The 26,416-nt window shown below is 40.0% G+C and overlaps 1 protein-coding gene across 1 annotated transcript in view; it reads right to left on the bottom strand.

Moving 5' to 3' along the window:
- The window catches only part of DYNC1I1 (dynein cytoplasmic 1 intermediate chain 1), a 311,144-nt gene that overhangs the window by 23,469 nt on the left and 261,259 nt on the right, over positions 1-26,416 (bottom strand). The window lies entirely within an intron of this gene.

Genomic DNA, 26,416 nt, shown 5'->3' with positions numbered 1-26,416 from the left:
ATTCATTCCATCTGGCTTGTCTTATTCTAATTTCTGCATAATGGCTTTACTAATCCCTGATCAATTAATGTAAAATGAAATTTAAATGATAATGAAAGCCCTAGAGATAAAAGAAATTAAGTATTCTTATATCCTCTGACAGAAATCTAAACAATGGGAGTTTTTTTCCACAATGTCTTCTTCATCCAGTCAGCTGTCTGTATTCTCTTCATGGGTTCGACTAAATGCCTGTGCAGGCCAGAGTAATAAGACCAAAAAATATAATACATAATATGAACAATCAAATCTTTTATGCACGGAATGTGCAAAGAACGTATCTGTAGGGAACAGCTCCAAATATTAGAGCAAACTCCCGAAGTGTACCGTTAGCAAAGGTAAAATGCACAGAATGCATATGCTGAAATGGAAGTGAGAAAAATCAGGAGAAGACAAAAACCTAGAGCAAAGGTTTGTGAAGGTAGTAACTATAAGTGATTTCTCTTTCCATGAATTCTATTGCTTTGGCATTGCTCAGAATTGAACACAATTACAATACTGGTAAAGCAACACAGACTTTAGATGGGCCACTGCGTACGAGGGGGGTAGGTAGCAGAGGCGTGAGATGTGTTTTATTTGCAAAAAGTGTCTAATGGGTGAGTAATTTGAAAAAGGACATATGATAATGGAACCTCAAAAAAGAATTAAGTGGACATTAGCCTTACAGTTTTGTACTTTAATATTCTGTAACTCTTTTACGCCAGAATGTTTATTATAAACCATGCCTGCAGTGTGATTTCAAGGCAAAATTATTTGCCAAATTGCTATTTACGGAGCTTCTTGCTTTCTCTCGTGCTTTGGACTAGGTGATTGTCCAGAGAATCTGAATATCCAGTGACACCTTAAAGTGGCATGATTGTATCATTATTCCTTACTGAGATGGAGTAGCTGGTCCTTCACTGACCACTTGTGAATATTAAATTGTAACTCTGAGTAAAAGACTATTCCCGCCCCAAACGCTTGATGTTATAGCTAGTCAGTCACTATTTGTTAAAGCACATGAGTAACACATTTTACTTCAAGTCAAAGGGTGGAAAACACATGCTTTAAAAAGTAAATTCTTTCAGTATCCTCTTTCAGTAACCCAGCTGGGTATACGGAGGTCTAGATAGAGACACATCCCGACATGCATGAAACATATCATATCCACAGTCCTTGTTTTGATCAATTATAAAACCACCTGACCTTTAAACAGTCATTTACTAGAAAGCTGATACTATTTGATACATTAGTTCTCCCAAGAAATTATCCTGTTAATCTCTACTTTGTTTCTTTCCTCTTTTCTTTTAGTTGCTATTTCTGTGAGAAACTTAGTCAAAACTGTCATATGTCCTGGAAACCACTTTTTAAGCATCTGGAAATAACAGCCATTGTTCATGTTACCAAAATCCAATTTTCCCGTGTTTAGTAGGATTGTGTTGAAATGCTATTACTGTCTAGGTTTTCCTCCAACTTCCTCATCACCTCCGACCCTCAAGATTGAACCTCCCATTATAAAAATCACAGGCACGTTATTCTGGGTTACAGTATGTGTATGTTTAGGGGAAGGAAGAAGGGCTTAGGTTTTCAAAGGCTTTGTTTTAACCTTGATAAATGCACAGGTTGGGAAAGTCTTGGTCAGGACTGAGCCCACTGTCAGGATACCAAGCGGACTGAAAGCGAGGAACCACTAGTTGCCAAGGATAACACTCTAAGCTCTCGGCATAGGCTAATTAATGCCCCTCTTCCATCCTTAAGCAGTGCTATTTTGAACAGTAATTGTACTTTTTTTTTGAGAAAGGAATTCTTCATTCTTTTTTATTTGGGGCTCAAAGGGTAATCTGAAAGCCCCATTAAAAATTTGGCGATGGGGATGAAGGAGGAGGGCATTTGTGATGAGCACCGGGTGATGTATGGAGGTGCTGAATCCCTGAATTGTACACCTGAAACTTATATAGCACCATATGTGAACTAGCTGGAATTAAAATAAAAACTTTAAAATGTTATACACAGCTACCCACGTACTGCATGTGTGACAAGTGCCAATGAAACAAAACCCCCAAATATCCAGATGCGGATCAGCTTGACTTTCATGCCCTGGCTCTCAAACAGCCCAGAGAAGCAGGCTAGCAGTCACCTCCCAGCCAGACCCGGAGGGCAGTGAAGGGTAAATTGTTGGGTGTCTGCCGTGCACGACTCTATACACACATTGTCTAATTTAATCCGCATAAAATATCAGTGAGGTAGACGGTATTTACAGAAAAGAAAATTATAGTTCAGGAAACTTAGGTAGCTTTCTCAAGGCCACAGAGGTTGTAAGTGGTGGAGTGGAGTTGGCTTTGGTTCTCTGGTTTTCCTAGCTGTTAAGCACATCCTCTATTTGCTGGAACCACGTGGTCCTCTATGAAACACAGCAATGGTCTTCGGTCTTCATAGCACAAACAATAGCCCTGGTACCTGTTGTTCCAGTCCATTCAACTGATATTTACTAAGCACACCGTGTAACTTGTAGGAAGGGTTAAAAAATATCATGGAACATTTATCTCATTTCCTGAATTGATCATTAATAATCCTGAAGATGTTACCCATACAATTCTAGGCATCCTTAGCCCCTTATGACAGTAACAGAAATCTTCTTTTTTCCCAAAAAAACTAGGAATAGGATGGGAATGGCCCTTTAGCCAGCAGGGATTAACAGCAGGCCATGCATTAGAGAGTATCATAAAATGATGCTAGGAAGGAGAGATCTGCGTTTTAGTTCACCAAATGTCTACACAGCTTTGAGTGAGGGGCTGCAATGACATGATCTGAAAGAGGAGGAGAACACAGAATGCATGGGCCAGAAAAGGCAATAGGAGAAAGTGGACACAAACTGCAGACGTTGGTAAATTCAACCTAACATCATGGACCTTAGTTTTTTCCTCTATAAGATGGAAGACGGGAGCAACTGACCTCAAGAGCTCCCATCGGCTTTCTCGGACTCTGTTCTACAGTAAGGATCGAATGGAATAAAGCTTGTGAAAGTTTTTCTACAAAGAGTTATTCAAAGATAAGGGTTATAATTAAAGCCATCTTCCTTGCGGTTCTGTGAAATTCATATCAGTGACTTTAATAAAACATTTTTTTCTTTCATAAAAATTTACATCTAAAAATGTACCAGGGTGGTTTTTGGTGAGAAACTGGGAATCATGAAAGTAATGATAGACCTCTTATTTGACCAACTAAAGGAGGAATAAAGAATATTAAATTTACATGAGAGAAGCAGGTAGTGAACTCTGTTCCAAAGTGAAACTGTACAACATCCATCAACGTTTTACAATAAAGACTCGATTTGAGCTTTGATTTTATAAGTATACTTCTGACAATGACTAATGCATATTTTTCCAATCAGTTAACTATAAAAGGACTTCATGAAAGATGAAATTCTATTTCTGATGTCAGATCTATACCAAAGTCACATTTAGAGAACATAACGTTTTATTTTTCTTTGTTATTTATTTTCCTCTCATCAGATCTTTAGGCATTCCCAATAGGGTTTAGAATTTTGAAGGTTGGTGAATAGGAAGATTTGTGTTAAAATGCCTCGTAACACCTCCAAACACTGTGGTTCTTGAGGTTGTATTTGCCTCTAAATGATTAGCTTTCAAAGCAGATTTAGTAGAAATGTTTACCCAAACCGTGAAAGTTTCTTTTGGAGTGGAAGGGAAGTGGGGTAGGGGGTGGGGGTAATACATGGGTAGGTGGGGAAGGGGCCAGAAAACTAACAGAATTTCTATATTTTATTCTGAAATAAAAAGAAAACAAATGGGATCTTACCTTGAAACTACATCCTGTTGGGAAAAAAATGGTGACCAAAATACTAAACAATGAGTAATAAGAAAATGTCCTTCAAAAATTGTCATGTGGGTTCCTGTGAAGTAATTAAAATAAATAGCCAGCCAGTTCTACCAGGAAACATTAAAATGTGAGACCACAATATCACTTTAGAAAAAACCACCAAAGGACCCCAAAACTTCAGGCTCACACAACAATGGATGCCTCTACCATAAAAAGAAAGTGCTTAAACAAACAAACCAAAACTCACAAACCAAACCAAAAAAACCCAACTCTCTTGGCCAAAAAGAGGCGTTGTGAATTTGGTACTACCATTAGAAAACATGATTTGCAACTTAATTTGGGATCCTTCTAAAGCACAAAGTATCCCGTATTTCATCTTCCTTTCTATGTCTCATATTAAAACAATACAGACCAGACCTAAGTGATATCTTTGCCTGTTTCTATCACGATCAGAAATTTGAAATCAGACATAAGTACTTTGGGTGAGCTATTCTTAACAGCACATGGATAGGGGGTCGGCTTGTTTTCTGTAGGCATTAACCAAAACTATATACGGACCTTCATTTGAATTAGTAAATTTAAAATAATTACAAAGAAGTTTCTAGAAATCCAGGAATGTAGCATTTGCCTCTCTATAAATGTAGAAGTTTGGCTAAATAAGTACTGAAGCCACATAAAAGGTGTTCTTTGTTACACTACCTTCCTCTTCTGCTTATTTGCATGTAAGAATCCTCCTAATCCAGGAGGCGCCACCAATAAAGAGGGTAATTATCCATATAAAAGAATGTATACATATTCACAGGTTTTGACTAGTATTTGAGTGTTTAAAGCCATGATAAAAACTACCAGCTTTGCCTAATTCATGAAAGGAATATTTCCCATTGGCATGATTTTTATGAATATCAGCTCCACCTAATGGTTCTTCTTTAAAATGGGCATTTTAGTAGCACAGATCTGTACAGAATCCGGCTGAAAACACTAAACAAACTGGGAGGCTCTCTTAACTTGCTCTCTGCATCCATCTCAGCTGCTCTGGCTCTTTTGGTATGTTCTGCCTTCTTGCCTGAGGTGCGGCAGGCAGAGGGGGTCACTCTATGGCCAAACCAGGAGTGGCCCAGTTAGTTCCTTAGTACAACTGAGGTGGCTTGTTCTCTGGACTGGTATTCTCTCTCTCTGGACTGACATTTTCTCTCTGAAGGGCCACGCAGCTGTAGGAGGCAAACAAGTCCAGAGAACCCCTTTGGTTGCTGCCGCACCAATTCTATTTCTACTCTGGCTGAGTGGTTTCACGTCCAACATGAGAGCAGTTAGAGAAAGAAGCATTCGGCAAACGTAGATAAAAGTCAGGTTGCTCAGACACTGTATTCGAGGTAGGAGGGAAGGGAGTTGGTATTAAGGATGAGGGGGTTTAGGGGGATGATAATGGGTTGGACCTAGAAGCAGCTAGAAGTGTGACTATGAAAAGTCTTAAAGATTTGGAAAGCTAGAACGAGCAAATAAAGTGGTACCTGCAGGCATGGTTGTGTCTATTCATTTATTACCTATTTAATGTCAAGCTGTTTAGCTGCATTTTACTAGTGGTTAGATTAAGTGGCAGAACGTTTCCACGCTGATCCTGAAGCTGTCAACCTCCACTCTGGCATCTGGCTTATAAATTGTCTTACCAGTATAAATAAACTAATATATATCTCTATTGTGTAATTCTTAAAGAAATATTTAAAATATCGAAAATTATAAACCTAGATCCATGCATTTTACCTTGATTCGTACTTATTTCTAAAGTGCCAGGTAAACATTTGCTGGTCCCCAGAGCTAGTCTGACGTTAGTGGTCTCACTACACGTAGTAAATATGACATTTTGACAAATTTCATTTTTGTTCAAGAAATCATATACCCAAATACCCAGATATGTGGGTATAAAATCTAATGGTAAAATGATTTAAATTTTTTTAAGATTGTATTTATTTATTTGAGAGGGGGAGAGAGAGAGAGAAAGAGTGCGGGGAGGGGGGGTAAGGGCAGAGGCAGAGGGAGAAGCAGACTCCCCGCTGAGCAGAGAGCTCGATGCAGGACTTGATTCCAGGACCCTGAGATCATGACCTGAACCAAAGGCAGACACTTAACTGCCTGAGCCACCCAGGTGCCCCAAAATTATTTAAATTTTTTATTCTACCTCTTGCATCAAGGGCACATTTTCAAAGGGTCAAGGCAAGTTTTTTGTGGGTCTGCACTCCTGTGTCTCCTGGTGTTAAACGTAATACATCTTTTATATTATATCTAATACTAGTATAGCTGGTACTTTTATTTATTTCAGTCATGGAAAAAACCAGAAAGGAGAATCCTACACAGCAGAAGTTCAAAATATCCTGTTTATATGTAGAACACATTATGTTTCCTATTTTGCAACAGACTTGCTTACCTTATTCTGTTACACTTAAGCCAAATTGAAATTAATCTTTTCAAAAAGCAAACAGAAGCTAAACGTGAGGCAAAGAAACTCGGGACATTGTACATGGCTGTGGGAAAATAACCTATATTAATTAGGAGCCCTGGGCAAACTGCAAGGTTAAGAGATCACATGAAGCTGGCCAAGATGGATCCACACTGGGGTGGTCCAAAAACCATTACTTTGGGTGGTAAAAATGAATTTTGATTTATCTTCCAACATCAGACATACACTGTAGGTTAAATCAGGAGGTGGGGGTAAAGACATCTTTGAATCTCATAATTATAAAGACACTGTGTCTGTTATTTGTTACCCTCATTCTCTCTTTAATATTATTGTTTAGAAAGAAGAAGTGGCGAAGGCAACTTGTGAAAAGGAAAAGCAAACGTTTCCACTCTGGTTGAAAGAGCCAAAGAAAAGATCCACAGCCCTTACTTCTTGCACAATGGGAAAGCCCAGTCAGTTGGGTGAAGGAGTCTCGAAAGTGTTTGTACTTATATGGATTATTTGAATATAAATAACAGGTCCAGGTATGTGTTGGTGGGTGAATGTGGGGAAGGGGGGTGTGGGTGGGGGTAAAAGGACAGGAAGTATGAACACAGGCTACATCTGGCTATGACTTGATGATCACATTCTTGTGGTTTCTTTCAAAGTTAAAATATTCTCCCTGGGTGAGCTTAAAAAATGAACCCCTCTTCCCCCTCCCCCCCCCCCACCCCCCCCCCAAAAAAAAGACAGAAAAGAATTTGGTGACTGGCAAACATAGTTGTATTGAAAGCCAATCTTAATGTTTGCTATCTTGTGTTCAGAAGGGAGGGGAAGGGAGTGAAAATGAGGATGAGGGGAGAAAAAAGTAAGGCAGACACCACCTGAACAGTGTGTTTATCAGAAAGGCAGCCAGCGGGGCTTTGGGGTTGTGGGGAAAAAAATGCACTCTATCATCCAGTAAGTGTTACTGGCAGTGAAATATTGATTTCGTTAATCTTCTTTCCCATTTTAAGTGTTATCCTTAGATACTGTCATAACAAAAACTTTAACTTGTGATTTTTATTGTATTCTTCTTCCGATATTTTAAACATTGACCAGAATGCTAGAGGAAGTAAATATGCTCAAGGCCCTTTGTTAGAATTATGTAATTTTTAATCTAACCCATTTTAACAAAGTAGGTTATTTTGCTTAGGACATCCAAAAGTAATAACCCATCAACAGTGCTTTCAACTTTGGGCCATCAATAGAAGAAATATAAGATCTAACTCTGTTCTCAAGGACTCACAATCCAGGTAGGACTATGAATATTATGCAATAAAAGGAGAAGGATACGGTTTATTTGGAGGTCTGTTTTCTCATTTTGTCCCAGAAGGATCTATGGTGTCTTACAAATTAAATGTCTGCAAAATTAAGAATAAACACACAGCAGAGGCAGGTAAGATAGACAACGTTCCCTAAGATCCTGAGATAAGCTGATTATTACAGGTGGACCACGAAACAGCCCTAAATTTCCTGACAACTAAGACAAAACATGTCGTATCACAAGAAGGTATGTAAATATCACCGTCTGAAGCAAGAAAGATTACACATTCCTCCTCAAATACACATTTTTGGGGAAAAATTCAAGGAGGAATTTACCATGTCTGTGAATCCCTGGAAGAGACTGGCTTTCTGTCTTGTTTATACCAAAGAAAGAGAACAAGTATGTAGCCAGGTGCGAAATTCTGTGGTACAGCCGTTTGGTGCCAGAGGAATTCGGAGATTCGGGGGGGAGTGGGTGTTGGTGGGTACCGTGGTCTGATGTGGTCAAGGAAGGTATTATCTCGGACAGGTGATGGAACCCGCCTTGGAAGATGCCTAGACTTCGACACATGGGAAGGAAGCCTGTCAAGAAGGGGAAAGCAAAACATGCAAAGACCTGGCTGTGAAAATCAGCATGGAATTCCCAGATGGATGGGAAGCTGAAAAGTGGGGACAGGCTGGTGGACCCTGAGAGTTTGTCCTGAGGAATAAAAGGAATGAATTCTGGTTTGTTTAGGGTGGGGTTGGGGCCATGTTATGTATGGGCTCAAGTACAGAGTTCAGACTTTTTGATGCAATGAGCTACTGACATCTTAAACAGGGATTCACAAATGTGCAGAGCATTGTATTTTGCAGAGGCGCCTACGTTCATGTGTTTTCGGCTCTTCCAGTGTGGATAGCTGAATGATGAAGAGCATTAACTGCGTAGGGAGAAGAAGAAACAGAGTAGGGGTGTAAGATCTAGTTTGTATTTTATTTTTTTTTCTAGTTTGTCCTTTAAACGTGGTGCATTTCAGTCTCTGGAGAAGGTACTCAGGGTAATGTGGCCGTGGAAATGTAGGTCTGGGACTGAAAGGGAGGGCAGGCTTGAAGTCCATGGCCAGGAAGCATTCATGAGAGATGCTGAGGGAGAGGAGAGAGTGGAGAGGAAGGAGAAAAAGAAGACTGTGACAGAAATTTTGAAAAACTGGGCCAAGGAAGTGAAGGGGAAAGAACCAGTGGAGAGGTCTAAGGCAAACCAAGAGACCTAACTGGGGCTGGAGAGGGGCACAAAAATTAGAGGTGGAGAGTACAATATAAGATGAGTGCTAGAAAGAAACCATTGCATTTAGCAAGTAGGGGCTTACTGATGGCTTCAGAGAGAGTCATGTCAAAAGACTAATCACGTTTGTTGAGGAGGGGCTTGGGATCTGGGGCAGTGGTCGGTGTGGATGTACACCTGCTCCTCAAGTGGTTTGGCAAGCTAAACCAAATTTTAGGACATGTTTGTGATATTTTAAACTAACCCATCCTTCGAATCATGAACCACCAATCTCTAAGAGGATCCTAACATCACTGGTGTTTGTGTTCAGGTCTGCCTTCTTTTTTTTTTTCCTCAAGGTCAACCCACTTGCCATTAGATGTATCATCCTGGACATTTTGGACCATTTCTTATGTGGATTTATATCTTGAGCACCTGGCACCAAGCCTGGCAAATAGGAAGCAGACAAGATACACTGAAAGTGGGTGATGAAGCAGGAAGCATCTAGGTGCAGTCCCAGTTCTGCCTGGCACTTAGGAGCAGAGCCTTGAACTTTCTTCTGATTCTTTGGACTTATAATTCTTTCTTAGTCTCCTCAGGGCTGAACCTCTGCCTTCCCTGGTTGCTTTTTGATTCAGCCTCCTCCTTGGGCTAGCTCTTGTTCTTCTAGCATGCTATTTTGGTTTAGAACCTTTCCCCTCACTCTGGTACCTTGAAACCTAATCTCTGATGAAAGTTATGGTGACTGCCCAGTCATGGCAAAGATTTCAGCATGTTTGTACACCGGGGGCAAGGAACCAGGAGCAGGGCACTGTTTTGAAGAGGAAAAATGATATGAAACATAGTAATAAAACATAGGCTACTAGTGACTTGGACAATAGGAAATCTAGCCAGGAATTTCCTGTGTATTGTAGGAAAGAAGTGATGGGAATTAAATGTCTGAAGAATGATGAATTTTATCTCCTTAAAAACAAACAAAACTTATCCTTGGATTGAAAGCAGCAGTATGTACCTGAGACGCTTTGCAACATATACATTTCAGTTGGTGTGTGTGTGAAAGAGTGACAGACAGACAGACACACACACACAGACATACTTTTCCATGGAATATTCTTATTCTTATATATTTATTTGTCTGGAGAAGAACAGTGATGCCCGGAAACAGGAGAATGGTGCACTGACTATGAAAAAGCCTGAATCCAAATAGGACCACACAACAACTTGATATCCTGCACCAATTAGTAAATATATTCTGTTCATGGTGACAATGGTGAAATGGGTCTCTGGATTCAGCATAAACAAAGTCACTTCTTACATTAACCACATTGCACCAACTGTTCTTGCTACTTTCCCTCAACATCTGCTGCCCCTGGGAGTTAACCTTGGGTGGACTGGAGCTCTTCGGGCACTAGGAATGAGGGGTGTGTGTGTGTGTGTGTGTGTGTGTGTGTGTGTGTGTGAGTGTATGAAAGAACCTCATGGGACCTTCATTATTGTTAACTTTTTTGGTCCATAACCAAGGTTCAACTGTGACAATGAAATATCCTTAGCTCTTGTTATGGGCTGCATTGTGTCAGCACCAAAATTCATATGTTGAAGTTCTAACACCCCAGTACCTCAGAATGTGACTGTATTTGGTGAGAGGGTCGTTAAAGAGGTAATTAAGGTTAAATGAGGTCATATGGTGGGCCCTAATCCAATAGAACTGGTGTCCTTGTAAGATGAAGAGATTAGGACACAGACATGTACAGAGGAAGACCATGTGAAGACACAGGAAGACCCCCAACTGCAAGCCAAGGAGAGAGGACTCGGAAGAAATCAACTCTGTCAATACCTTGATCTTGGCCTTCTAACCTCCAGAACTCTGAGGAAATAAACTGCTGTTGCTTTAGCCACCCTGTCTGTGGTACTTCGTCATGGCAGCCCCAGCAAACAAATAGAGTTCTCAAATAAAAAGGAACATCTCCTTTTTCTTGGTCTCTAACGCACATCCAATTGGGAACATTCACCCTACAATTCTGTATGTAGGGAATTGCCCCAAGACTGCAAGACATATATGGCTTCTGAGCAGCTATTTTCCCCTTCCTGATCATGCCCCCTTGTGATCAATGACGGCACCTCTCCCTTGTGCCTACTGCCCCTTCCACTAAGGGGGCCTGTAGTGAATATAAAAATATGACCCCTTCTGGAGACAGCAGAGCCTCTTTTATATTTCTCACTTAGCTTTAAATCATACCCAGAGTTCTGCAGTGGTGTTGAGACAATGAGGACAGGTGAGGACAGGGGGTGGAAAGCTATGTGGAATTCAATGCCATCTCAATACAAATGGCCCACACCATTGCAGGGGTGGAACTCAACAGAAACCAGAAATTACAGTTCTGTTCAATTCAATCAGTCACTTAGCCTGAAGACAGACTATTTTTTCTCTCCCGAAACAGAAGTCTTCTGTGCTTGAGATGAGAGTTTATTTTGGTTTAATTTTGTCACCCTCTGCAGGCTCAGTCTTGGCCTCCCTTTCTTTTAGGAACGGTAGTCAGTGGGTGAGATGGGTGGCAGGGTCAGGGGGCAGGAAAAGGCAAGGCAAACAGGCAGGGCAGATGGAGCATGACAAGGCTCCTAAAGCTGAACCCTCTCATCCACGGGTTGGGGTTAACCTTTAAACTCGAGCAGGCAGGCCCCTGCCCAGCTCTCCTTTATCAGCCTCCTTAAAGACTCATTACTGCTGAATGGGTTCCTGAGGTTGGAAAAATTTCAAAGACTTTTTGAATACATCTCTACAGCTCTCTTAACAATAGGATCTATCAAACAGCAAGGGGAAGGCTCTGTTTAAAAGCACCGAGAGGAGATCAGATGAATGCGTTTGATTGCTAAAGTGACTAATTTATTTTTACACAGTATTAATGATGCTACAATAACCAATATCTATAGCCTGGTTTTGACAGTTTATTGCAAGGGTTCTCATTGTTTAAAAAAGAAGAAAAAGGAAAAAAAAAAGAAAGTACCAAAGAAAGAGAGTGTTTTATTTTGCTACATTTCCATTTGTTAACAAAACTCCTCATAAGCAAAACCAGAGGTCATTAGCAAACAACCAAAACATGCCTGTCTCCAGAAGAATACAACTCCCTTCATCATTTAAAATGCAGCGCTGCTGAAAACCCAAATCATGACAAATCCTTAACATGAAAAATTCATGCAGACTTGAAACCAGCTGACTTGACTTTGGGTTTGTGTTCCTTAAAATTACTTAGAAAATACCATAATCTTCTCTTCGTGCGGCTGGATGGGGGCCAGGGCCCTGGTTCCAGAGGCAAAGGGCGAAACTAAAAATCATGTCTGAACAGACAGCTCCACCCGCTCTCCCAAGTCCACTTGGCCCCGCGACAAAAAGTGAGGTCTAAAGCACATTCATCCACGGCCTGGGTTTTTGGCCAAAACTCAAGACTCTTATAGGACAAACAAAATGAAATCCAAAATGTTATCACTCTCACCTTTAGAAGTCAAATGGCCTTAAATGATCGTATTGCATATATGGTGAGTGGTTCACATTTGCCAGGTATCAGGGAACCAAGAGAGCTGTATTGAAATGTAGCTTTGTTTAGGAGAAGGGTCTTTAGCTGAAAGTTTAAATTCCAAAAATCACTTTGGAATTTTTGACAATAATTGAGTGAGGTGTCTACATATGTGTGCATGTGCATGCGTGAGAGAGAGAGAGAGAGAGAGAGAGAGAGAGAGATGTCCACACCAAACAAAACCCTTTGAGAGTGAAAGGTAGGAATGGGGACTCCACTGTGGGGGCCTGTTTGCTTGGCGCCCCCAGACTATGGGTAAACCTCTCTGTGCTCTTCATTCTCCTTCACTGAAAGCTTTGGTTCCTAAGGACTCACTCTCCGCAACGCCCACCCACTCTGACACCCCCGCTCTCTCATGTGCTTTGGATGGGTGAGAGCCAGGAGAGACTGTCAAGTAATTTTTACCTCCTGCTGAGCTAGTGACAGGCTCAGTACAAATAAGTATATTGAGAAAGGACCTCCATGCCACAGATCCTATGGCCAGCCCTCCAACAAGACAATCTGGGGCTATGAATACCACCGTCTGGTCCCACTGGGGCAGATCAGTGCTAAAATGGTAGGGCCACGCTTTCCAAATATGCTTTCCCCAATCCCCTAATCAAAACCCTCTGCTCCAGCCAGTGTCTGAATTCACAGCTGCAGAGTCCTCTCTGCACTTTGGAAACCTTTTGGCCCTCAAGCCTTTGTTCCCCTTGGAGAATGTTCTACTCTCTCCCCTTCTCACACGCCGTCCAATCCTGTGGTCCCAATCAAGCCCTGCCTCACCCACAATGCCCCTCAAACACTCACACAGGCGCAGAGATGTCTCGGTCCCCCAGGCCTCAGACATTGTTTTGGGACTTCTTTTCAGGCACTGGGTCTGGGGCTGCCTTGGAGCCTGTCCGAGGCAGTTATATTTAAATATATTCTTACTTCATTCCTAAATTGTTGTTTAGTTTTCCAGGTAGAGCAAGGGTTTTTCTTTTTTTTTTAAGACTTCATTATTAGAGCAGTTTTATATTCATAGCAAAATTGAGCGGAAAGTACAGAGATTTCCCACATACCCCCTGTCCCGACACATGGACAGCCTTCCCAGAGCGGTAGATTTTTACAAGTGCTGAATCTATACTTGTACAACATTATCACTCAAAGCCCATCGAGGACATTAGGGTTCACTCTTGGTGATATGCATTGTATGGGGTGGGACAAATGCGTACTGACCTCTGCTCACCACTGTAGTATCCCACAATGCAGTTTCACAACCCAGAAATGTCTCTATTAGAGCAAGGTTTTGCAGACAATTCTGGGGCCCTGGGGGTTTAATTCTCGAGGAGAAGGAGATGTAGGAGTTCCCTAGGAGAAATATTAATTTTATATTTTCCTCTGGGTAATATGAGTCAAGAGATGAGGTTAACCTGCTTTGGGTCAGCTGGATGTTGCCGCCTTCTAACCGTGGAAGTCAGAGGCCTGCAGGAGTGTTTTGGTATCGTCATGGCAGGCCAGGGGGAAGAGACCCTGAGGAACCATGAAGAGGAAATGGCCCATTTGTGTCAGGTGAAGGTCGTTCTTGGAGTCCTCACATGGCACAGCGTCTCCAGTGAAGTCAGCCTGAGTCACACCGTGTCCCTTTACTTTCAAGGAAACCTTGTCACTTAAGTTAATATAGTTCATTTAAATGGTATTTTGGGGGTGTAAATTTAATCTGTAATTTGGGGGGACTTATAAAATTATTTAAGAGTTATAACCTATAGCTCATACACATTTTATTTTTATTATTATTTTTAAAGATATTATTTATTCATTTGAGAGAGAGAGAGCATGCGTGTGCCCGCCACCGGGGAGAAGGGCGGAGGGAAAGAAGCAGACTCCCCATGAGCCTGAGGCAGGGCTCGATCCCACAACCCTGAGATCAGGGCCTGAGCCAAAATCATGAGTCGACGCTCAACTGACTGAGCCACGCAGGCGCCCCAGCTCATATATATTTTAAAACCTTCAGTGTCTTTTCATTACTCGTTCAAACAGAACCCAAGCTTCTCCTTAGACCAACAAGACCATGCTTACTTGACCTCTGATTACCTTCTCAACCTCCTCTTCTGCCATTCTATTTTTGCTGCAAACATGGAGGCCTTTGTCCTGTTCCTCATACAAATCAAGTCAAGCTTGCTCCTCAGTTCGCAGTCATTTACATTTGTTCCCTACAACAGCCTCCTTCCCCTCACCTTCAGAGAGCAAACTCCTTTTCATCACTTATGTCTACTCAGGTGTCCTCTCTGCAGAGAGGATTGCCCTAGTCACCCATCTAAAATAGCTGTCCCTGATGTCCTGTCACTCTCTACCTCAATCCTGCTTCATTGGTTTCCTAACACCTACCACTATCTGAAATTTATTATGTACAGTTGGTCCTCATTTATTAATGGATTCTGTATTTTTGCATTTGCTTACTCTCTAAGGTTTATTTGTAAGCTCCAAATCAGTGTTTCACAGTCATTCATGGACAAGGGCAGAGTGGAGGAAAATTTGAGTCACCTGGCATGCACATTCCCAGCTAAGGTTGAATAAGACAATGTTCTGCTTTCTTGTTTCAGTTCCCATACCATAAATAAATGCCCTTTTTGTAGTTTATTTGGTGCCATGATTTTTTATTTTTATAGTTTTTTTGTTGGTGATTTCACTGTTTATAATGGCCCCCAAGCATGGTGCTGTTGTCCAGTGCTCCTAAGCACAAGACTGTGATGTGCCTTACTGACAAAATACATATTTCTTTTTTTTTTTTTTGAAAGAAAGAGAGAGAGAAAATGTGCGAGCGGGCGGTGGGGGTGGGGAGGGACAGAGGGAGAAGGAGAAAAAATCTCAAGCTGGTTCCATGCCCAGCATGAAGCCCAATGCAGGGCTCAATCTCACGACCCTGAGACCATGACCTGAGCTGAAATCAAGAGTCACTTAACCCACGGAGTCACCCAGGTGCCCCCAAACAAGATCATGTATTGGCTGATGAAAATGTAGTGACCAGAGGCTCTCAGGAACCTAATCCTGTATTTCCCCTAGAAACAATAGTTACGGGTCTGTGATTTCATTATGGCAACTTTACAGAACACAACTGCCATGAATAAGGATTGGTTATTATTATTTTTTTTTTGATGTGCATACTTTTTTCTTCCCATCCAGAATGAACATGCCTGTGAAGTCAAGTATTTTGTCTACCTTTGTTACTTTGTTCAGTGTCTAGACCATAATAAGACCTCAATAGTTATGTATGAAATGAATAAATACAAGGAGTGTATACCTTAGTCTCTGTTTATATGTATTTGATTATAAAGAAAATAAGGTAATGTTGGAGGTTGGCAAGAACTTTTTCCTTTAAAGTCCATTCTTTACTCAAGTTTGAGTAACAAGATGTATACTACGCATCCACTGGTAGCAGGAACCATGTCTCATCTCTATTCTTGTGCAAGTCCTTGGTAGAAGGTTAAACATACACTAAGTTCTTTTTTTTTTTTTTAAGATTTTATTTATTTGCGAGAGAGAGAGAGAATGAGAGACAGAGAGCATGAGGGGGAGGAGGGTCAGAGGGAGAAGTAGACTCCCTGCTGAGCAGGGAGCCTGATGTGGGACTCGATCCCAGGACTCCAGGATCATGACCTGAGCCGAAGGCAGTTGCTTAACCAACTGAGCCACCCAGGTGCCCTACACTAAGTTCTTTTTGACTGTTGGTTTAATGAACAAATAATTGATCAAATATACTATTCTTTTGATTAGAAGGATAGAGAAGGCAATACTTGCCTTTACTTAGAATATATTTTTAAATATTTATTTATTTGAGAGAGAGAGAGAGCATGCACAAGTGGGGGGAGGGGCAGAGGGAGAGAATCTTTAAGCAGATTCCCCACTGAGTGCAGAGCCCAATGTGGGGCTTGATCCCAAGACTCGTGAGATCATGCCCTGAGCTGAAACCAAGAGTTGGATGCTCAATCGACTGAGACACCCAGGTGCCCCTCTACTTTGTAGTAGAATCTTAATTAACTTTATACTGCTATCAAGAAATTGAGAACACAAGCCACAGACTGAAAGAGGATATTTGCAAAAGGCATTTGATAAAGGACTGTTATCTAAAATATACAAAAAACTCTTAAAGCTCAATGATAAGAAAATAAATTACTTGATTAAAAAATGGGCCAAAGACTTTAACAGACACCTCAAAAAAGAAGATACATAGATGGCAAATAAGCATATGAAAAAATGTTCCATATCATGTCATCAGGGAAATACAAATTAAAACTTCAATGAGATACCTTTATACACCAATTAGGATGACCAAAATCCAGAACACTGGCAACACCAAATGCTGGTGAAGATATGGAGCAATGGGAACTCTCCTTCATTGCTGGCAGGAATGTCAACTATATGACATTCTGGAAAAGGCAAAACTACGAAGATGGTACAAAGATCAGTGGTTGCCAAAGGGTAGGGGTAGGGATGCATAGGCAGAGCACAGAGGATTTTTAGGGCAGTGACAATATTCTCTATGATAATATAAGGATGAATATATATCATTCTAAATTTGTCCAAACCCACAGAATGTACAACATTAAGAGGGGACCTTAATGTAAAGGATGAATTTTGCATGATTGTTAAAAAAAATCGCCCTATTATACTCTTACATGTTTTGCAATGATAACGCACAGGTTGATATGTATATTCCTGTGTTCATATGGGTGTACAGCTGATTGGACAGAATGGGGAAAAGATCAATGGAGTAGAAAAAGGTGATACACGGAGAGTGCAGTTTTCAGAAATATCAATAAAGAATGAACAGAGGTGTCTTTGCAGGTCTGTAGGATGCAGCTGTGTTTCTGTCACTGGGGTGCTGGAATGAGGATTGAAATAAATTTGCAAAAAAATATAAAATTTCAGAGTTTCTCTTCTTGTTAATTAGAATATAACGGCTACTGGCTTAATTTCATTTATATGTGATGGGGCAATAAGATAATCGCCTACATTATATTTTAACCATTTGCTACTCTGACTGAAAGCAGTGGGAATACAGAATAGATGTGAAATATGGCCACCAATCTTAAGAAAGCTCATAGTTCAGTGGAAGAAGGAAACAATGAATAGATACAACATAAGACCTTTACATTATATTCGGGTGCTGAATTTCTTGGCGTTGATTGAAGTTATTGTAAGAATAGTTTCATGACTAGACCATGGTGCAGTATTAAACCAGATAAAATGGTTAAAGTTATTCAAGCATCTGAGTCCACTATTAAATGGCAAATAAAAATAGGTGGACAGTTCAAACTATTAAACCATTTTTTTTTCTAACACAATGATTTCCAACAGACTCAATTATAGTCAGTGTGAGGTGGAAAGAATATGAGACTAAAAGGATATGGGGATCACTCCTCTCATGACACTGGTTTTCTTTTCGGTAAAATTAGGGAATTAAACAAGGGATCTGCAGCGTTCTCCTCAAGTCTGATTTCTAAGACTTAAACCAGATTTTCTTGTTGCCCTTCTTTCTTAATTCCCCACACATGGACTTTGATTCTATAAAGAACATAAACACTGTTTATTTGAAAAGAAAATGTGGTATATTTATTTAGTCACTATTCCATGTGGCGCTGGCATCGTACCTAACTTCATGGAAAGCTCCTTCCACAGCTTCTAGAGCCTCGACACACACCTTCATGTCTAAATACTATTTCTGGATACGTAATTCTTCCTATCTTTCAGTCTTTTTCTATTTTCTCTCTAGATATATTCAAATTCATTAATCATTTCTATCCTTACTAGGTTTTGTTTTTTTGTTTTTGTTTTTTGGGCTTTTTTTTTTTTTTGCTTACTTGTTTGACCTTATTACTGGAAACACAAATTGGAAAGATTGTATTTAGAACTTTTGGGGCTGATGGTTAGATGCTTGTCCAAAAGGGTGGAAAACCATGAAATGCAGGTTGAGGTGTTTGAAATGATTAAGAAAGCAAGTAGAGCTGTGTCAGAGTTTCCATAGCTATGTTCCAAGGAATACTGTTCTCTCAGTATGCTTGGGTAAAAATGAGTCCCATGTCCAGATAAATTTGGGGATCTCTGCAAGCCACATATCCAGCCCATTTCTGAAGAATAAGTTAAAAAGGCCTCTCTGCTAAAGATACTTGTTCACTTTAACTCTTTCAGTATCTTTTTAAATCATGGAACTCCTCCCACCATTCAAAAAAATGCCTGTTCAGATTCCTCAAAATACAAACACTGTTATATGTTATAGTAAAAGGAGATGGTACAATGAAAGGTTTTAGGAAGATTACCTAGGAGGATTATGTAGGAAGAGTAAACATGGAAAGACACCAACCTCAGAAAAATGGGTAATAATTTTGTCACAAACTTGGCAAAGAAAACATGGTCGTTCCCTGCTCTTAAGAAACTATTTTTCCAAACAGACAGACTTTTAAGAGATGGGGGAGGGCATTGTTAGAGAAGATCACGGCTGTTCTAATTCATTAGAGATCCAGATTAACACAAAATACTGTAAAAAAGAAGAAACAAGAGCACATACATGCACATACTCACAGATGCTTCACATTTAATTTTGATGGTTCGTGGATTGCTAAATTAAAGAAATGGTCTTAGTAGCAAAAGAATTAAAAACTTAGATGATTTACTGATCTTTGTAAAAGGAGGGTAATTGAGGGAGAGAAAAATCAAACCAATCAGGCATAAATTAAGTTCCATAGGTGGGTGGAAGCCAAGAGTCTCAAGCATAACCTTCCTGGATTGGTGACCCATTACACCTCTTAACGCAGCTAGGTCTGGCAGAGTGTTAGAGGGGAAATCTGGTTTAAAAGTTAAGTTTTTAATCATTAAGGAAGGTCCTAAGTGAGGAGGAAACTGACAACTTATAAGAGACTTCTTACTTTTGACTTGGGCTTAGTTCAAGCCAATGAACCAGGGGACAGGAGAGAACACTATTTCACTCTACCGCCAATTCCACAACATTCCTCTCCAGTAACTTCCACAGAGCTGGTGAGATTCCAGTAGTAAACACTGAGGTCTGTTTCCCCAGAATTTATGGGAGGGACTGTTACTCTCCTTTGGAAGAGAAAATAAGAGTTTTCAAAGATTAATTATATTTATTTTTCCTCTACAAAACTTTTATTTATTCCTTACAAAGTACTAGAAGAATGAGGACATTCTCCCAATTTTTATTGTCCAAGTTGATAAAGTAGTAATTTGTCATAATGGTCCAATTCTACTCATTCCATATTGAGTGTAATACTGGCAAACTAACACATATCAGACACAGGACAAAGATGAACAAAATATCCTATTTTGAGAAAAAGTGTGTAAATATGTACTAAACAGTCAACCAAGTTAAAAGAAACACGTAGAAGTTGTATAAGTAACTGGCATTAGAATATACTAAGAAAAAATCCTTACATGTGCTTTCTTTAGACCTAGGACAAATGACAGTTTCTCCATCTTCTTGTCCTGCCATATTTAAATCTTCTTTGAGAAGTCAGGAGGTAGTGGGGTGGGGACAGGAGTATCAAAACTAATGGGGCTCTGAGTAAGGATCAGAATTACTAGTGACACAAGTTTCTTGGAACTAACTAGGATGAGGAAGAGAGAATATATCTTAGGCTCAAAAACTTAAAAACAATTATAAGTGGATAAAAAGCAAAGTCCAACTGAAGACACAATGAAAGAACAAGTAAACATAAAGCTAGCAGAAAGGTCAGATGAGACAATTCTGCAACAATCCATTCAAGATGGCATCCTGCGGCAGCATATTTACAAAAATACACTTAGAATTATATGCTATCACTGGTACAATGCAGTCATGTGGAAGTCTTCAGTCGAATGCAGTTTCTACTATTATTTTGATTATTACCGTTGTCGTCTTTATGATCATGATTGGGCTTCATCTGCATATTTAAGTGTAGTGGTGAATTAGGAGGGAAGTCTCATGAAGGGACGCAAAAGTAAACATTCTGGTCAATCAAGATGCTACTCCTGAGTGTGGTAGAACTGAAGAGTGTTCATTAATGGTCTAATCAAGTAATGTTAAGATAGGAGGGGCTATGGGATGTGCAGAGAGGCTCATGTGGAAGCCACGTATTGCTGGTAATCTGAGGAAGCAGTCATCCCATGTAGCACATGACGCTCACACTGTGGGTCAGAATCCTGAGGGGGAGGGGACATGTCCTTAGTGCCCAGTCTCATGCTGCATGACATTAAGCCACAGGTGATGAGACCCCACTTTACCATAAGCTATGATTCTTATCGTCTTCAGAAGCAAGTCTCTTCTCCAGCCATGGCATCACAGACTGTCTTTCATCATCTGGTCCCTTTTTGCCCCCAGAGGCACCCTTTTATTCTTCCCTTCTGGTCATCTGGCCCCCACTGCTCCAGCCCAACTAAGCCAGTTTAATATCCAAATAATGACAATATCAACTATCATTATATTTAATAGCAATAACTGCCTTGCTCCTTCTTTCACAGTGCTTACTGCTCTCTGCCTGGCACTGTTCTGAGAGCTTTATACACACAAACTCATTTAATCTTCACAGGTACCCTATGAGGTAGGTGGTATCGTAGTGGCCATGGTAGAGATGAATAAACAGCAGCAGAGACATGGAGAGTAATTTCCCTGAAGTCACACAACAAGGGTGTCAACTATCCCATGCTTCTGTTTTTGAACACTCCGTTCCTTTTACTGGAAGGCCCTTCCCCGTGTGTCCCTTTACCGAACGTAAGTCCTTCAAACCTCAGTTTGGATGTCGCCTACTTTGAGAAGCTTCTTTAGCACATTCCCTTCTCTATCCTCTCACCAACAGCTTCAGTTTGAGTTCGGATTTTTTTCTTATAAACTATGATTTAGAGAGAGTCAAGCCCCCTTTTTCTGGGGGAACTCATATCCCACAAAAGACAGACTTTGCCAGGGGTCTCTGCATGCAAGTGGGCTATGGTGCCCCAAAAGAGGATTGTCAGCCTGTTGAGGAACCTCTTCTCCCACTCCCTTGGATAAATATCCTCCAGAGTGGGAGAGATCGCTAAGGACGCATACTCTAGTTGCCCAGCTCTCCAGATCATTCTCACAAACTAATTGGAATCCTACTCATCTACTTCGTAAGAAAAATATTTAGGAGGCCACTCTGCTCCTGGATGGTTGCCTTAGATTTTTTTTTTTCACAAAATTACCGTTTCTTAAATATTTCCTAACAGGATTTTTAAAGCTTAACCTCAGTTTTCTAATTATTATATTTCTAAATTATGGCTATGAATTTTACTGCTCAAAACCACTGCTAACTAAATATTTGCTACAGTATGTCCTTAATGTACATCTTTTAAAAACCCAGGGATTATTCATTCATGTATTAATTCAATGTTTTATTAAGTGTCTACCAGGTGCCACGCACTCTGCCAGGTACTGGGGATACAGACAGAATAATATGAGCTTACTCTCAAGGAGCTCATGGTCTTACAGGGATGGGTTGGAAACTCCATATACACTAAATGTGATTCAGTGAGCAAGACAAAACTATTTTTATTATTGTATTGTGTGTAATATAGCCACATTTAACATTTATTACAATACATAATCATTTTTGGTGGATTCATTTTAAAGGTAAAACACCACTACTTTTCCTTAAAAATGAAATTTTTCCAAATTTTTTTATTCATAAAAAATTGAAATGATCATTTTTCCCTCGTAGCTAAGATGGAAAAAATATCAGGTAAGATTGTCATCTTACATTTAAACCCTGGCAGAGGATGTCAACATGAAATAGGTAATATTTATTGATTTCACAGTAGTTGCTTAGAAATTGAAGATTATCTTTCTAATTTGTGCTAAGTCATCACCCTTCAGTCACTTAGAAAATCTTGTTTTCAGATTCTCCGTTTTGTTCAAAGACGCTTTGTTGAAAGGACTGAGAGGTAGGTTAGCTGCTAGGATAGATTATACAGTGTCAAGATACATTTGAGGGAAGTCAGTGATTTCTATCAATCAAATATGTGTTGTGAATGGTTCTTAGATGACAGATCCCAGGGTGCTGCCCAGGAATCACATCCAATGTCAATATGTGGGTTAAGTCAGACCATCTACCTGACCAGTAGGGTCATAAAGGTCAACATAAAAGAACTGAATTTTAGGGCCCCAAAGTTTTAACAGAGAAAGCATTTGGAGGCTATGATCAATACAAGCAGAAGAAATTCTAGCCCTTTGAAGACTAAAGGAATAGACTGAGCTGGCAAATACATGAACAGTATCAAGAACCTAAATCCTTACGAAGCTGTACCTGGACCAAAATAAATATTAACCCAATGTTTAATTGGAATCCACTGAAACTTTCCAAACTGGATGCAATGATAAAAAGTCCAAAGACTCATAACTTGTCTAGCCACTAAGCTAAACTACAGTACAGGAAAAAAATTACCCCAAACCTCAGCAAACAGAAAAGCTGAGTGGAATAATGAATGTTTTAATCCAGCCAAGAGTTCATACTTCATTTCTAAGTATCAACTCCAGCATTTCTTGATGGATGGGAAGTTTAATGGGCTAAGATATAGTAAAAGGTAAGAGTTGGTACTCAATAGAATTTATTTAGGCAATGCATTTTTTTAAAATTATTTTTTAAAAGGATCATCAAAGATAGGCTTTTAAGTATGCAGCTTTTTACTGCTCTCTTAAAAACAGCCTCATTGATATATTGTAGAAGGATATTCCAAGGGACTGCTCAACATTATTGAAATAGCAAAGTCATGAAAGGAAATGAAAATGGCAAAATGCCCTTGGAACAAGCAAGAAGGAGGGCAGGGCAATTTTTGAAGGGGGAGATTTAGTGGTGATCATGGAGATAAAGAGATTGTAGGAGGTAAAACTGCAGTTTGGTAGGAAAAGGCAGAAGGTAAACAGGATGGGAAAGGGACAGCAAGGTCAAGGACAGGGTGTCTGTGCTTTGTTTTGTTTTTAAAAAGTTGGAAGGGCAAATGGGGCAGACAGAGAAGAGAGACAGATGATGGTTTATTGTGGGAATTCACATGAAAGATCTAGGAGAGGCCTCCATGAGGACAGGTAGAGAATTTATACTCTCTCTGTATCTTCCAGGTTCTATCTGCACACGCCCGTGAGGGCACAATGATTGTTTGCTCTTACTTATTCATTTGGACTCTCCCATATATTGCCTCAATGGTAACCAACCATAACAATACTATTTTCTACACGTGGTTATATTTTTACTCTTTATCCACTAAGACAAGGGTGATTCTTTACTTCCCTTGCATGGAGTTAAAACACAATATGTTGATAATTAAGGTGATGAACAAAGCTCCTCTTACTATCAAAAATGGTTGTGTTAGTATGCTTTAAAAAAAAGTACACTGTTAATTATTATAAATTAAGTTCCTGACCAAAAAAAAAAAAAAAAAAAAGAGCCTCTGTCACTAACATGCAGTTACTTATTCTCTCTTATTAATTATGATGATGAAACCAGAAAGAATCATGTTAAAATTTCAAGATTCTAGAACACTTGTTAGGTAGGTTAATTTTCCACCTATAGTCAATGTGGCTTGTTGGTGCTCATGAACCAAACCACTCTTTTGGGAACTGTTTAGAAGGCTAGACCTCCCAAAATATATGGTATTGTGTTCTTCCTTTAGCCTTTCTCAATTCAAAAATTCAAAATGTGCAATCTTCATGGGAAATTTAAGTAAAACCCTATAAAGTTAACAGTAATATTAATTTTTCAAATCACAAAGAGAATTGGCAATGCCTGTATTTTCTCCAAATATGCCTTTTCATTTAACTACAATATTTCTGAAATCCTATGTACAGAAATTCTGTGTTTTAGTCTTGCTCTTTAAAATCATAGCTTCTCTCTGCCTAAAAGTGTGTGAAGTGCTACCATCTCATTGGCAGTCACATTACTTATGCAGAGTGAGTGGATATGGACTTTGCTAAAGTCTTCAAGATTACATTCATTTTGCTCAGTGTGCTAATTGCAGCGTAACATTCTCCCCTGGAATACAGATTTTCTCGCCTATTTTATCTTTGGGTTAGAAATGAGAATTCTTGGTCAGTAGAATGTACAAAATGCATGTCTGTTGCCAAATTTTCCCGTTGTTTGATTTGCCTTTAAGCTTGGGGGGGTGTATCTTTTTGAGCTACACTTATTTTTATGCACAAAGTATTATATTGCAGCTACTTTTAAAATTTGATTCCTGACTAGTTCAAAGTCTTATTTCTTAGCATCAACACTTTCTACCATTTGAAGGATTCTTCCTTACGGGATTTAATTTGTAATCTTCTATGTTCTGAACGTTTGTGTTCCCCCCAAAATCCATATGTTGAAATCCTAATCCCCAATGTGATGGTATTAGGTGAGGCCTTGGGGAGGGGCTTAGGTCACGAGGGTGGCACTTCATGAATGGGGTTAGTGCCCCTCTAAAAGAGACCTCACAGATCTCCCTAGCCCTTCTGCCATGTGAGGACACGCAAGAAGGTGCTGGCTATGAACCACGAAGAGGGACTTCACCAGAACATGCCTGTGCTGGCATCCTGATCTTGGGTTTCCCAGCCTCCAGAACTGAGTCAAATAAACTCCTGCTGTTTAGAAACCACTCAGTCAGTGCTATTTTGTTATAGCAGTCCAAAAGGGCCAAGACATAATCTTCGGTGTGAGGGTATCACTACCTCGATTATCAAGTAAGCCTCCCCCATAATCTTTTTCATCTTTGTTTAAATGATCAGATGACTCCAAGTTACACAATGAGTTTAAAATAAAGATTACCAAGGTCACCATCACTGTCAGAAGGGTCCAAAAAACAATTACCCATCTCATTTTTCTCTCTGTTCTCCAACTATCTGAAAATTCTCATTGTCAGCAAGAATGAAAAAAACCTAAAGCCTTGATATCCAGTATTTTCTTTCTTTTTTTTTAATTTCCAGTATTTTCAAAACAATATTTATATTTTCACTTTGCCCTTTTTATAAAGATAAAGGAGCTTACTTTCTGTCAGTCTTGTAAAATAGACTAGTAATTTTAGGAGATGTTGCTACCATTTCCTTTAAATTTTATGCATGTTTAGATTAAGAAGAGGAGAAAGACTCTAGCCAGTGTTGCCAAGAGCATCAAGTAGAACCATTGCTCCTATAGGACACCACCACAAAGGTTATGATTAATTTGGGGGATTCAAATATATTCCCAGTACAAACCCTTGGCCAGAACAAGTAGGGTATTAATTATATCACTGACTGAACCTGACTGGGGGGTAGGACAATGATTTCCCTTCTCCTGCCTGAATCCTGAACTAGCTCCCCAGTTCCCTAACACAACCCTGATGAGAAAGGAGAGACACCTCAAAATAAAGGAACTGCCCCACCAGCTCTGTAGGATGGGGAATTTGAGACCGAACTTCAAGTTGGTTTAGAGCATGGCTCTTCAAATTCTAGCAGCATGGGGATCACTTGGAGGGCTTATTAAAACACAGACTGGTGGTCCCACTTCCAGAGTTTTTGATGCAGAATGTCTGGGAATGACACAGAGAATTTGCATTTCTAATAAGTCCCAGGTAATGCTGCCCATGATGATCAAGGGGCCACACTTTGAGAAGCCTTGGTTTAGAACTGCAGAGGAGTGGTATATCCCCCACACCTGAGTTTGTCAACCTGCTAGACCTGCTACAGTAAGTTGGGGACAGGTCGTGGACAGCTTTTTTATTTATTTTCTTTATTTCTTTATTTTAGAGAGAGAAAGAGAGCACGTGGTGGGGAGGGGCAGAGGGTGAGGGAGAGAGAGAAACATAAGCAGGCTCCATGCTCAGGACAGAGCCCCATGAGATCACAACCCTGAAATCATGACCTGAGCCGAAGAAATCAAGAGTCAGACGCTTAACCCACTGAGGCCCTGTTGTAGACAGCTTTGAATGCCAGATTCAGGAGGACTTTAGAGAGTCCACAATGACCGCCTTACACAATTCCTGGTACTCTTGTTAAAACTTAGACATCACCTATGAAATGCATCTTTGATATTTAGCCCCAGCTGCTCT

Source organism: Mirounga leonina, unplaced genomic scaffold (assembly GCF_011800145.1).
Source record: "Mirounga leonina isolate KUSES-001 unplaced genomic scaffold, KU_Mleo_1.0 Mir_174, whole genome shotgun sequence".
Lineage (NCBI taxonomy): Eukaryota > Metazoa > Chordata > Mammalia > Carnivora > Phocidae > Mirounga > Mirounga leonina.
The sequence above is the reverse complement of the archived record's forward strand: the minus strand, read 5'-3'. Positions and strand labels throughout refer to the sequence as shown.